The sequence below is a fragment of the Orcinus orca genome, chromosome 17, assembly GCF_937001465.1.
Source record: "Orcinus orca chromosome 17, mOrcOrc1.1, whole genome shotgun sequence".
Classification (NCBI taxonomy): Eukaryota; Metazoa; Chordata; class Mammalia; order Artiodactyla; family Delphinidae; genus Orcinus; species Orcinus orca.
The window spans coordinates 80917876-80932989 of record NC_064575.1 but is presented as its reverse complement, the minus strand read 5'-3'; the positions used below and the strand labels follow the sequence as shown (position 1 = coordinate 80932989).

General features: G+C 46.9%; 1 long non-coding RNA gene across 3 annotated transcripts in view; it reads right to left on the bottom strand.

The window, feature by feature from the left end:
* Nucleotides 1-956: 956 nt before the first annotated feature.
* Nucleotides 957-15114, bottom strand: part of LOC117199640 (uncharacterized) — a 126005-nt gene continuing 111847 nt past the window's right edge. Inside the window, exons 4-6 of one of the 3 annotated variants that reach the window (XR_007472978.1) lie at nt 11244-11300; nt 2090-3343; nt 957-1508 (exon numbers count right to left, since the gene is read on the bottom strand). This is a non-coding gene — a long non-coding RNA (uncharacterized LOC117199640). Of the gene's footprint in view, nt 3344-11243; nt 11301-15114 lie in introns of all 3 variants that reach the window. The other 2 variants (XR_007472979.1, XR_007472977.1) reach the window with 2 other exon arrangements.

Genomic DNA, 15114 nt, shown 5'->3' with positions numbered 1-15114 from the left:
TGGTCATATACAGGAATGGGCCAATCATTCCCGATTCTCCCCTCTTTTTACAGATGGCAGCTCATCTATTCATTCATCTATCCGGCAGGTAATATTTTTGTCAGATCCTAAGGGGGCAGAATGTATTATTATTGTCAATTATTTGCTTTTTTGCCTTTGTCTGGGTCTTTGAATGTGAAAACACATGGGACAGACCTGAATTCAATCTGCAGCATTGAATAAAACAATGTAACTCACTGAGGTTTGGCCGGTGTTTGTTAACACATTAAATGCTGACTAATACACTATGTGCTTAGGGTAAAAGACTGAACAAGACAGACCCTGTTTCCAACTCATGGAGGTTATAATCTAAGGAGGAAGCTTTTAAACAGTAGTTATATGTGGACCTAGAGTCTGTCATACAGAGTGTCAGAAAGAGAAAAACAAATACCGTAGGCTAATGCATATACATGGAATCTAAAAAAAAAAAAAATGGTACTGATGAACCTACTTGCAGGGCGGGAATAAAGAGGCAGACATAGAGAACGGACTTGAGGACATGGGGTGGGAGGGCGAAGCTGGGGTGAAGTGAGAGTAGCATCAACATATATACACTACCGAATGTAAAACAGTTGGCTGGTGGGAAGCGGCAGCATAGCACAGGGAGATCGGCTTGGTGCTTTGCGATGACCCAGAGGGGTGGGATGGGGGGTGGGAGGGAGTCTCAAGAGGGAGGGGATATGGGGACATGTGTATGCATATGGCTGATCTGCTTGGTTGTGCAACAGAAACTAACACAGTATTGTGAAGCAATTATACTCCAATAAAGATCTATTAAAAAAAAAGTAGTTATAATAAATTGTGCATAGTGATCCATGGTGGACGAGGGAGGGGCTATGGGAACGCGCAGCCGGAGACCACATCCTATTTATGGGGTCAGTGGCCACAGACCAGCCTACAGGCCTGGGCAGTTTCTTGGCTTTTTTTTTTTTTTTTGCGGTACGCGGGCCTCTCACTGTTGTGGCCTCTCCCGTTGCGGAGCACAGGCTCCGGACGCGCAGGCTCAGCGGCCATGGATCACGGGCCCAGCCGCTCCGCGGCATGTGGGATCTTCCTGGACCGGGGCACGAACCCGCGTCCCCTGCATCGGCAGGCGGACTCTCAACCACTGCACCACCAGGGAAGCCCTCTTGGCTTTTTTAAGAGCTGGGATGTGGATCTCATGGAAGGTAAAAGAATGGCATCTCAAAGATGCACATGTCCTAGTCCCCCAGAATCTGTGGATACAGGTGTGATACAGCAAGAGGCTGTTAAGACGGCATTAAGATCGCTCATCAGCTCACCTTAAAATAAGGACATTATCCTGGATTGGGCGGGTGGACCCAATGCAATCACAAGGGTCCTTTAAAGTGGAAAAGCAAGGCTCAAGGGTGATCCTCAGGGTCAGGAAGGGACTGGGAGCTGCTACTTGCTGGATCTGAAGATGAGGGAAGCAGTTCCAAGCCAAGGAATGCAGAAGCCTCTAGAAGCTGGAAAGGCAAGCGAACGGCGGATTCTCCCTCAGAGCTTCTAGAAGGAACGCAGCCTTGCCAACACCTTGATTTTAGGCCAGTGAGACCTATTTCAGACTTCCAACCCTCCAGAATCGTAAGATAATAAATTTGTGTTGCTTTAAGCCAATACGTTTGTGGTCATTTGTTCAAGCAACCACAGGAAACCAATACAGATCCAACTCTGTCTCCAGAGCCTTTGGTTCCCGGGGTGTTAACTTCCTGTCTCCTATCCCGTGTGCTCTGAGCCCCTCTAATCATTTTAACTCGCTTCAACACCAACCCCAGAGGCATCGGGGGAGCCACAGGGAGTCGAACCCATCAGCCCAGTGTCCGGTTTCTGGTAGCGTGGCCAGGGTAGAGGGCCACTGGGCATGGGAGGTGCAAGGGGCACTTGAGGGTCACCCAGTCCATCCCCTCATTTGACAGCTGGGTGACTAAGGTTCAAAGATGGGGAGAAACTTGCCTAAAGTTCAGAGCCAGAGGGAAGCTGGACTTCCAGGATGAGATGCTTCCCTCATAAACACAAGGCAAACCACATTCCTTCCCCAGGAGCTCACCAGTCATGGTGCCACGTGACAGTCACTATGACATGGCGGTCATCACGAAGAAGATGGAAGGTCCGGGGGAGGGGGAGAGTAGGGGGAGGTTTCAGACACTGCCTTCATCTGTCTGAAGGGCTGCATGAGGAGGATAAATTCCTTCGGCGCCTGGGAAAGATGGGGTGTGTGAAGGAGTTGCAGCAGAGATGTGATGCGCTGGATTCCACCGTCTTGCACTGGCCCCGGCAGCAGCATCCTTGCACCGGCTGGTACCAAGGTCCCTTCCAACCCTGAGCTCCCTGTCCGGGCGAACAGCGGTGCAGGAAGGCTGTGCTCCCCGACAGCACCTGTAAAGCTCAGGGTGGGCTCTTCCCTACCTCTCCCCACCCTCCCTTTTGCCAAAACCAGCAGGAGCAGCTTTCGACCCTGTGCTTTGTCATCCCACTCTCTGTGCCTCTTCCCGCTCCGTTCCAGGCCGCTGGGAGATATATTTGTCTGACTTCAAAATGCCCCTAACAGCCAGCGGCTGTCGGGTGAAGGCACCACGCCAGGGCTGAGCTCATTTGCGAGCAGCCCTCTCTGAGGTTCAGACCTGGCTCGCCCAGCGCCGGCCAGAGCCTCCTGCGGCTGCCCGGCTGCCTGCTGCACCCGCCTCGCCCCTGCTGCCTGCCAGCCCCACCTTTCTCTTCTGTAGAAGAAAGACTCCCAGTGGCCCCATTACTGTGAGGCCGGGACAAACTCAGGTATCATCGTACCTGGGCTCCAAAGGATCATCTCCGAGCCCCGGAAAAGCCTCAAAGCCGCTTCTGAGACCTCTGTGATGTTTCTGCCAGGGGGCAGGCAGCGTTAGGGCCCGGAGAGTTTAATCCCGAGGTTCAATTAGCGTACCCACCACCCTTCCCGGGCACCACCCACAGCCTAATCTCCCTTTCCCCCAAATACCAGTAACACATTTAAGGTGTTTTCACTTACCTCTGGAAAACAACATTATGGCCTTATTATCCTACTTTTCTGTAGGAGAACTGTGTCCGGGCAGGGCGTGAAGGTGGGGTGCTGACGGGGAGGGAGGGGGTGATGACGGCACAGTCACTGCTCCCCGGGGGGCCACAGCAGATTTCCATAAAGCAGCCCCTCCGTTCTCACCCTCCCATTGAGGATCCAACTTGGAAAGAAGGTCACTGACCCTGGTTTAGATTTCACTGTGTCTGTTTGCTGTCTTACATTCGGGGCCTTTCCTGATGTGTAATTTTCCTTCTTCTCTTTCTATGTCACCTGCATGAGAGAAAGGAAGACAGAGGCAGAAGGAGGTCACAGCAAGACCCTCGTTCCTTCTTATTCCTAAACAAAGTCTCCGGTGGGAAGGGAGAGCTTTTCAGATTTATCAGTTGCAGCTGAAAAAAAAAGTCCTGATGGGTAGGGAGGGATGTGAATATGGTTCAGGAGCAAAAAAGAAAAAAAGGATTTTATTTTTCAGATATTTTGAGTAAAAAAAAAAAAAAATCAAACCAGGATTCTTGAAGGTTCATGTAAGACAGGAGGAGGGGGTTGAGGAAGTCACCTGAGACCTCGATATTTTACATTTTATTTAGACTTGACATTTTATTGTAGGACATTGTTCTTCTCAAGAACACTTATAATGTAAATAGCCATCTTTTCTACATCATTAAGGTCACACTGGGATGTGAGGGTTTCCATCCTCACCTAAGGCCTCAGTTTATACTGTTTCTTTAGTCTTACAGGGAAGACGGAGGTACAGAGGCTCCGCTGAGTGCCTTTGTACTGGGAATACTGGGTCACATGTCCTCAAGAACTCTCCACTTTCTAAATGAGGAAAGTGAGGCTCAGAGAGTTTAAATACCTTGCCTGGGTCTGCACGGTGAATGAGTGAATGAAGGAATGAATGAACGAAGTGTATCCAGGAGCAGTCTGAGTGTGCCAGGCAGTGCTTCCCCACCACTCACAACTGCCCCGACACTGACGAGGCCCTGGCACCTCGAAGCCTCCCCTGCAGCTCCAGATTCACTTCTCTGACCGCCTTGTTCAGGACACTAACCCCAAGCAAAAGAGTTTACAAGTAAATTCTTGATTCTCTCGCCCCATCCATCCTCCAAGTCCAAAACTAGATCCCCCCACAGTGCTACGGTTATGTACTGCTGCGTAACAAACCACCCCGAAACCTGGTGCCTTAAAACAAGTATCATTTTGTTATATCTTATAAATGTGCGGCTCAGGAATTTGGGCAGGACTCAGCTGAGTGATTCTTCTCTTCCACGTGGCTTTGACAGAGGTCACTAGGGGATTTTCAGTTGGCAGATGGGCGGTTCTGGAGGGTCCACTCACACGTCCAGTGCTCGATGGGCATAGTGGGAAGGCTGGATTTAACTAGACTTTCAACTGAAGTTTCCATATATGGCCTATGGAGCCAGCCGGGTGGTCTTAGGTAGTCAAACTTCTTACATGGCTGAAACTGTGTACTTCCTACATGCAAAACACGGAGTCTAATTACCTCTCCTTGAATATAGGCTGGTCTTAGTGCCTTGCTTCTAGTGAACAGAAGTGATGCTGTGTGACATTCAGGGATAGGTTAGAAAAGGTGATAAAGTTTCCATCTTGCTCACTGTCTTAGGAAGGGCCTTGCAGTACTGGGCAGATACATACAGGCTAGGCAACCTGGAAGCTGCCATGCTGGAGGGAACAGGTGGAGAGACTACACAGAGTTAGAGATGCCCAAAGGGCCCAGGCTGCTCTTGTCCCCAGCTGTTCAAGTTTTCCCAGCTCAGGCACCAGCACTATGAGTGAGAGATCCTTCAGATCACTCCAGCCCCCAGCCTTCAAGCCACCAGCATGGCTGAGTGGAGACAAGCATTCTTCACTGTGTCCTGTATGAATTTCTGACCTTCAGAATCCGTGAGCATAGTATGTGGCTGCTTGACACCATGAAAATTTTGTGTAACTTGTTTTACAGCCAAAATAAGTGGGACACTGACAACCTAGGGACCCGAGAGTGTGCATATGCTCCAGTTAAGAAGAGGGACACTTCCTGGTCTTTTATGACCCGATCTTGGACATCATAGTCACTTATGCCGTACTCTATTGGTCAATGCAGTCACCAGATTCGAGGGGAGAGGAGCCAGGACCTACCTCTTGATGGCAGGGAGGTAACAATTTGCTGCAAGATTTTTAACATCTCCACAGCCAGTGTTCACCATCTCAATAAACGACAGCCGCTTCTACCCAGCAGTTTAAGCCAAAAACTTGGCCATCCTTCTGCATCTCTCCTTCTCCCTTACCTCACACCCAATTCACCAGCAATGGGCAAATCTGGCTGAGTTTCCCTCCACAATATTTGTGAATCCATCCATGTCTCTCCCTCTCTCCTGCTGCCCTAGTCAAAGCCACCATCATCTCTTGCATGGGGTATGTCCAGAGGTTCCCAAAAGACCCTCTGCTCAAAGTTCCTCTGTTATACTATCCATGCATCACCAGAGGGATCTTTTAAAAATATACAAATTGGGGCTTCCCTGGTGGCGCAGTGGTTGAGAGTCTTCCTGCCAGTGCGGGGGACACGGGTTTGTGCCCCAGTCCGGGAGGATCCCACGTGCCGCGGAGCGGCTGGGTCCGTGAGCCATGGCCACTGAGCCTGCGCGTCCGGAGCCTGTGCTCCGCAACGGGAGAGGCCACGGCAGTGAGAGGCCTGCATACCGCAAAAATATATATATAAAAATAAAAATATACAAATTGGATCCTATCGTTGCCCTACTGAAAGCCCTTCAATATTTTCCACTGTAGTCAATGCGAACTTAATGATCCACTCCTTGTTTACATTTCCAATCCCACGTCAGGTCACCCTCCTCCTTCCATCTCCTTGGCTCATGCCAAGCTCTTTGCCACCCTAGGGCCATTCTATATGTTGTTCTCTTTGCCAGGAATCCTTTTTTTTTCTAGGTTCTTTGTGTGTCTGGCTCCTTCTTTAGGTCATCGCTTAAATGTCACCATCTCAGTAAGACCTGCCCTGACCACACTAGCTAAGAATGTCAATCTCCCTTTCCCACAATCCTCTTGCTTAGCGTCTCGCTCTTGCTGTTGTTTACGTACGGGAGTTGAAATTTACACACTACAACTCAGAAATGCAAAACAATAGCTTAATTTTTTTCTCTGTAGGAGATCTCAGTCTTCCCTAGAGTCCTCCTTATTCGGCTGTTGGAACCAGTAACGGTCGTAGGTGATGGGGAGAATATAAACTCACCCTCCTCCGTTCTAAAACAGCTTATTTCAGGTAAGTTCAGCCTCTTTTGGGAAAATGCTCCATCCATTCTAAGTCCAAACTCTCTCTCAGAACGATCCCCTTCCCCTTTCCATTGTTCTCCTCTCTCCATCCATTTTCCCAGGTACTGTCTAGGTACTCAGGGATGCTTTTGCCAGAACTGGGAGAAGGTGGTCTCTGTGTGCTTCATCTCCTGATGTTTCCACTGTAGTGTGGCCAGTTTGGTCTAATACTGGGTCACCAGTGTGCGTCCTAGTGTCCTCTGAGGTATGCCTAATCCTGTCTGGTTCTTTTGGATGTCAGGTGGGACAAGCTGCTAAAATCCCTGCCATTTCACTCTAGCTACGGTGATGCAGCTCTCTGTGGACTCTTTCTCCAGCTTCAAACCTCTGTGGGTCCACTGTCCACTCAGGAACTCCGGGACCAGCCCCTCCCCCAGTGTACTTGGGGACTTCTGGACTGCCTTAGGATGGGGGCTGGCAGCACCACCTTGGGGCCATCCATCAATGAGCCTCCCCCTGCTCCTGCTGCTCTACTGGCTCCTCTTCACCATGAACATGCGAGAGAAGGTGGAGAAGAGGGGCACTAGCTGGACATTGTCACACCCGCTGTCACTCACATGGGGTTCTATTGCATTGCGCCATCTTGCTGCTGACTCAAGGCTCTGTGTGGGGAAGGTGCTTCTCAGAGGCGAAGGCAGCATCTCCAGCCTGGATGGGAACCCTCCAGGTCTCTTTGCTTCCTCCTGCTATGAAGAGTAGTCCACTTCCTCCCCTTCTCAGGTGGGAACTTGCCTTGCCCGACATCTCCAGTCTCTTTATGTTTGGGGTGACTATTTTGGAAATCAAAAGTTCCATATGGAATCCTTCTCAGCGTTCCTGCTTTCAGTCTCCTAACCCTCCCGAAAGCAGTGGATTCCTCTGGCTCAGTGTAAAGATGGTGTAAAAGGAAGCATTAAAAAAACATACACGTGAAGCAGCATGTGTGAGAGTTTGTGAGGCTGCATGTGACTGGTGCCTGCACGTATGTCATCTGTGTGCATATGTATGTGTGTGTCATGTGTGTGCCCATGTGTGAACGTATAAACATGCACTTATGTGTATTGACTTATGGAGATACATAAAATTGTCCCTATTGTATCTACTTCAAGATACTTAACATGACTTGTTTGTTTATTGTCAGCTTTTCTCACTAGAATATAAGCTCCATAAAAGAAGAGACTTGCCTGTCTTGTTCATCACTGTATTCCCTGTGTCCTAGCACAGTCCCTGACCCACAGCTGTTGCTCAGAAGCATTTGTTGAATGAATGAATGAATTGGATCCATATGGCTTGAGATCCATTTAACTTATGATTTTACCCTTGTCACTAAGGTCTCTTAATTTCTGTAATGCTCAAGAATTGAGTACGTTTATGAATGAAGAAAAGTACCAATATGTATTGATTATGTCCTGTACTGTGCTAAACATTAAGATGAAAATCTCCTTTAATCCTTGCAATTATCCTGTGAGACACGAAGCATTACCATTTCCATTGCACGTAGGGTAGATTGGGGCTCAGAGAAATGAAGTGACTTTTCCAAGGTTGAAAAGCCAAAAAGTGGCAAAGCTGCACTGGAATTCATATTCGTCCGACACTAGATCCGCTACATTACTTTGGGAAAAGAAGGCGGGGACAACGAGGCTGCCTGCTCACCGCGCTGTGAGGATCAAATAGGTAACGTGGGACTAGAACAACTCCTGGCACAGAATACACAGCTGACCCTTGAACAGTGGGGCATTAGTGGCTGACCCTCTGTACAGTCTAAATTTTGCATGTAATTTACAGCTGGCCTGCTGCTGTATCCAGCAGTTCCATATCCGCGGATTCAACCAACCGCGGACCCTTTAGCACTAGAGGATTTACCACTGAAAACAATCCTCATATAAGTAGACCCACACAGTTCAAACCCGTGTTGTTCAAGGGGCAGCTGTACTACTCATATTAGCGGTCCTATTGTTTTATCTGTCCTCTTCATAGTGTCCATTTTCCTTTCAAGAGAAGAGGAATAAATAAAATCCACATCTCGAGGCTAAAGGGCACTGGCAAACCACCTTTTTACCCTCTCCCCTTCCTTCTTTTCTCCTACTTTCTTCTTGACAGAAACAGGCAGAACCAGGTGAGAGCTTCACCTGCAGGTGTCACAGCTGAAATTGGAGGGGGTTATCTGACACTTTCAAAGGCTTATTTCAGGGGTGGAGAATGAGAAAAGCCGCACAGAAATTAAGGTCATAGTTGTGAAGATGATATTGCATGTCTTACTGGAAAGGAAGGATGGGACAGAGCCTCCGTAGCTGGGAGGGCTCCAAGTAGGATAGATGCAGGGCGGGAAGGGGAGGGCACTTAGGCTGTGCCTGTAAAGAGGTAGCAGAATCCAACATACATGGTGCCCAGAATGACTTTGGGGAGGGGTCTCCTACTCTCTAGAGGACCAGGGCACTAGATTCGGGCTGCTTTCCGTAGGAGTGAGGACTAACGCCATCGAGACCAGAGCCGGTGTCCAGAGCAGAGCTGGAAGTGAGAGTCAAGGAGACTGCAACCGAAAGCGATATCCAGAAAGAGGAAAGTCAGACCTTCGGTAGCAAGAAGGAAGTAGAGATGCAGTCAAGAGGGCTTCAAAGAGGAAGGTTAATGATGGGACCTGGCCAGCATCCCCACCCCTCACAGAGCCCCCGGGGCATTCTGTGAGCTGTATCTGTGGACCCTCTTCTAGGGGAAGGGGGGTGGCCTGATCTTCTCTCATCCTTTTCCATATTCTTAAACCAAATAAAGGTTTTACAATGACTTGTGTAAACTACAAGTACTATAAAACCACGGGAGATTGTTCATATTATAATCTTCATTGTCTCTCCAGAGTGGAAGAGGGAGAGAGGTAGGAACTCAGGAACAGGAGATGGTCTTGAGTTGTTAAAGACCATCTTTCCAGTCCCTTCAAAGGAAAGAATCCCATCTTTAGATTTGAGAAAAACTGACCTTTGGGAAGCAAGAACCATGAAAGTAGGCAGCTTGGGGTCCCACTATGGGGGGAGTCTCACATTATAGAAACTGGAGAGTCACGGAATATCAGAGCTCAGAGGGACCTGAAAGATGGTCTGTGCCTGAAGTTTTCAAACCTTCTCCTGCAGAGCGCAGGATGCTGCAGAGCTGCCGGGAGGGGTGGCCGTGGAGTGTCTCTCAGCCCTTGTTCCTATTTCAACCTAAACACTGTTACTTTTATGCTCTTTGTGTTGGATTTCTGCATAAGGTTCTGCTGTTGCTGCAGGAAATGTGCAAAGCTCTGCTCTATTCTGATTCACCCAGTGCATCAGAGGAAGAAAGGAAGTCCTCGTGTGAGCAGAACACTCCCAGAGCACACAGCTAGTTTGGGGCAGACAAGGGACTTCAGCCTGGCACGCTTCCCTAGCGTCCAGAAGGGAACAAATGGGATGAGTTCCTTCCAGGAAGAATTTGTTTCCCCCCAAGGTATTTCCCGAGTTCCAGCACGTGGCCTGGTAGGACCCAGCTGGCTGTCTCTCCACTGGATGCCATAACTGATAAACAGCCCTAGGACAGGACCAGGCTGCCTCAGGTGTTTATCATCTCAGCCAAGGAAGCTTGACTAGGAGACAAAACACCTCTTCATACATTTGCATCAAAATGCTCTGCAACCTTTGACTCCAGCACTGCCTTTGTTAGCCCAAGAGCTCTATTATCAACTCTATAAATCTGGCAGTGGCATTTGCACATGCCTCCGTAGGCTCTATAACATTCCTAGGCTGTCACGACATTCAGAGAGGTGAGGCAGGAACAACATGCCACTGGGGTGAGAGGTGAGCCTCTTCACACCTATGCTGATGAACCAGTGGGTACAGCTTGGGTGAGGGAGGCGCACCGGTTACCGATCACAGGCAAGAAGTTAGGCACTGCCCTAGGCACCCTGCGTGAACATCATTCGATCCTCATGACAGCCTGAGAAGTGAGTATCTATTGGTTAGAGGCTCAGATCAAAACTACAATGAGGTATGACCTCACACCGGTCAGAATGGCGATCATCAAACAGTCTACAAGTAATAAATGCTGGAGACGGTGTGGAGAAAAGTGAACCCTCCTACACTGCTGGTGGGAATGTAAATGTGTGCAGCTGCTGTAGAGCACAGTATGGAGGTTCATCAAAAAACTAAAAATAGGGGCTTCCCTGGTGGCGCAGTGGTTGAGAGTCCGCCTGCTGATGCAGGGGACACGGGTTCGTGCCCCGGTCCGGGAGGATCCCACATGCCGCGGAGCGGCTGCGTCCGTGAGCCACGGCCGCCGAGCCTGCGCGTCAGGAGCCTGTGCTCCGCAACGGGAGAGGCCACAACAGTGAGAGGCCCGCGTACCGCAAAAAACAAACAAACAAACAAAAACTAAAAATAGAGCTCCCATATGATCCAGCAACCCCACCTGGGCATATTCTGGAGAAAACTCTAGTTCAAAAAGATACATGCACCCCTGTGTTCATAACAGCACTATTGACAATAGCCAAGACATGGAAGCAACTTAAATGTCCATCGACAGATGAATGGATAAAGAAGGTGTGGTACATCTATACAATGGAATATTACTCAGCCACAAAAAGGAATGAAATAATGCCATTTGCAGCAACATGGATGGAGCTAAAGATTATCATATTAAGTGAAGTAAGTCAGACAAATATCATATGATATCACTTATATGTGGAATCTAAAAAAAGTGATACAAATGAACTTATTTACAAACCAGAAATAGGCTCACAGACTTAGAAAATAAACTATAGTTACCAAAGGGAAAAGGGGCGGGGGAGGGATAAATTAGGAGTTTGAGATTAACAGATACACACTACTATATACAAAATAGATAAATAACAAGAACTTACTGTATAGCACAGGGAACTATATTCAATATCTTGTAATAACCTATAATGGGAAAGAATCTGAAAAAGAATATATAACAATATATAAATATCATTTTATATATATATACACACATATATATAACTGTATCACTTTGTGTACACCTGAAACTAACACATTGTATTATAAATCAACTATACTTCAATAAAAAATTTTTAATTAAAAAAAATTTTTTTAATTAAAAAAAAAAGAACGGGTTAGGCTCTTTGATAGTAATGCATAAACCTTGGAATCTCAGTGGCTGCACATAATGAAAGTTTACAAGTCACGCAAACCCAGACTGGGTTGTGAAATGGATGCATTACAGGGTCTTCTTTCTCTTGGCCAGGTCTCTCCTGCTATATCTAAAATCAAGTTCATCCCGCTACCTCTAGGATTGATCCTTTTCTACTTATTTATGGTCTAGACCACACAAGACATTCATAGCTCTCCTATTAATGAAACCTATACCTTATTCCTTGGGAAATAATACAATGGCCTCATGATGCCAGGGGAAAGGCAACCCCTTCCTGCCCAGACTTAGATTAAAAAGCACTCATTGTGCATGAAATTAAAGAGTATCACACTGGAATTCCTTCTTTTTATTACCTAGGAAATGAAATTTAGAAGTCTCATTTCACCCCAACACAAATATAGCTGTTTCATGAAAAATGACAATACTGATTTCATTCATGACATAATTAACGGGGTGAGAAACAAACACTTAAAACCCAAATATGGGGTTTAGTAGGCTTGGTAAAACTTTTATGATTAGCTATAAACAATCAGATTTAATGAAGCAATACATCTGCTCATACAAAGTATAAATGATTATTAGAGTTGCAGACAAAACATTCCTACTCACAGAAGACCTAATGGAATGAAAACAGTAATTACAATGCCAAAAATATTGTTAAGTGTTAAAATTGACACCGGGAAAATGAAACACTTTGCTTAATTTCTGATAATGTTACATGTTGAGACATGACATGTCTGGCATTTCAATTGACACAAAACCTTGTTTTTTAGTTCAAACACATTTCAGACTTTCACACTCTGCTTTGCAATATGATTTCCCAAAGTTTGGCCTCGCTCCCTCAGATTGCAGGGTGCAGTGGGTCCAAGTTATATTTCCTTTCTTCTTGTACATTACCTAAACTCAAGAGTTTTGTTTTGTTGCTGTTTTCCCTTTTAAATGCAAATCAAATTCTGTGATCTGGAATACCACTGCTTGCAAATGTCAGCTCCCCTCCCAAGAGAAGCAGCACGTGTGTGGACAAAATGTATAACTCAGGTCCCACAGAGATCCAGGAACCATATTCTACCTCTGCTCATACGACATCTGATACTACAGATAAGCAAGATGTAAAGGGGGGACCATTTTGCATTTTGTCTGATGTCTCTGGACGAGCAAAATATTGCCTAGAAACGGTTTACAATTTCTATTTGAATATATTCCCTGTAATATATGCAGGTTTCTACAAACAAAAGGAACCCCACACATTTCAGCAGGCCGACAGTCTGAAAGCGCCCTCTCCTCAGAGCGCTGAAATCAGCACCATTTGAACAAAGCAGCCTGTCCTTTTAAGAAAAATCCCTCTATAGAAATGCTATAATTTCCCTGTTACAAAGGAGCCTTTTTCAGAGCACGTAAAGTGCCAGTTTGTTCAGTGTGACCTCTGCTTTCATTCTATCAAGGTTGTATCTGATTACAATTTAAGACAGATGAAGGGGATGCCTTTCGAGGCAAAGAAGAAAAAAAGTTTTAGTCTTGGGTCACTTGCAAAAGTGGTTCATCACTTTTATTGGCAACGTTTTCAATAACATTTTGGGGGTGGTTCTCCTATGTCAGTCTGAAAAGATGTCTGGGATACATTTTCAGGGCTTTGATGTGCTTATTGGGAGTTGACCCACATGGGAAATGCCGTGCTGCTACTTTCTTTCCGGAAAGCAAGGTGGCTGAACCGGAGAGGGTCTCAGCGGACATCACATCTGCATGGGGCCTCCTTGTGTGTCGGGCCATTCGGTTGCCTAAGCCTGCACTGGCCCACGGTCCAAATCCTACAGGAGCTGATGTGACTTCAGAAGGAGCTCTGTGAACTGTGAAGAACAGTGCAGACGTTCTTTGTGTATTACTGGAGACAGAAAACCATGGTGGTAAAGAGTCCAAAAGAGCTGGGTCTTAAAGCCTGGCTCTACTACTTACTAATTCTTGCAAACATTCTATATTATTCACATAATTTGGGCTAATCAGCTCCCTGAGCCTCAGTCCCATCCTCTACCTCACAGGGTTATCAAGAGTTAAATGAGATAATGTCCATCATTCTCTGGGCACAGTGCCCAGGACATAGTAAGTGTTCAAGAAATGTCAGATGTGATTATTTTTCGTAGTTCCGGTATTTTGAAGGAGAGATAAAGCCCTGGGAAATCTTGCCCTCCCTGAAACCCGTGGGAGGGAACACAGTTGAGTGTAATAAAAGTGGCACAGACATTGGAGTTAGACTTGTATCCTGTCCCCCGTCTGAGACCTTGGCTTTATCTTCCTGTCATCGAGTTTCCCAAGTATAGAAACAAAGATACTTTCTACTTCGTAGTTCCTGGCCTATGGGATAGGTCCATACATGTTTTATGAATGCAGGGATGAGATAACAAATGGAAAGCACTTTGTACGTAGCAGATGCTTTAAAAATGTCACACTGTATTTACGGGTTGGATTACCTCCGCCTCAACGGGTAAACTGTGCTCCTTTCAGCGCTACCTTTGAAAGTACATCCAGCCCCACCGTATGCCTTTGTCCAAACCTCAGCCCCTACTGGGAGCAGCCAACTCCTCCCTAAGGTCCCTACAGCCACTCAGACTGCCATCTGTCCCCTGCCCAGCAGTCTGGAGGGATCTTTCTAAAAATATGGAGTAAATCATGATGCCCCCTGCTTGGACCCTCCAGTAACTCCTGTTGCTGTCAGAGTGAATCCACCATCCCCACCCGGGCCCCTCCCGGCTGCCCATCTAGCCTCACCTGCTGGGGCTCTGCCCTTCACTCTTTCCCACCTGGCAACGCTCTTGTCCTTCTGTTCCTCTAACACAGCAAGGACTTGGCTGTGCCCTCTGCCTGGACTTTTCTTCACCCAGATTTTTCCTGGCTCCTCTGTCTCTTCATTCATGTTTCGGTTCACATGTCTTCCCTCCAAGAGGCCCCTTGACCACCTAGGTTCCCCTCCAGCCCAATCACCTCTTGACCATGACCACTTTACTGTCTCCCTGGCAGCTCTCGCTCCCAAACATTCTCTTTTTTGTTTTTGTTTTTTTTTTAATCATTTTTCCTATCTCTCTCCCCGACTGAATTAAACCTGAGATCAGGTGTTTTGTATGTTATCGGTCACCCTTGTATCACCAGAGCCTAGGACATGTGCTGGCATAGAGTAGGTGCTCAATCAATGTTGGCTTAATGAATATTGATCGCTCACTGTGTGCTGGGCACCAGTTAAAGTGTCTGGGATTCAGAGAGATGAATGGCTGTTTTGTTCTCAAAACAGATAAATATTGCAAGAGAGATAAGCTTAAGATATTATGGGAGAACAAAGGATAGACAAAGACATCCATATATTGAATAAAATGGGGTGATGATGGGGGTGGCAGAATCTTCCCAGGGTGGCCAAAAGCACCTGAATCTCGAAGACCATGTACTAAATTGTAATGTCCCTCCAGCCAAACTGCTGTACCAAATGGATTACATATGAAACGGCTTTGTAAACAAATTTTTGCTCTTAATGTTGTTGCTAGTAACCTTTGTCTAAGGCTGTACATTGGCCCTTGCTCCTCTGAGCCTCTAATTTCAGGATGGTCTGTTTCTTTTCT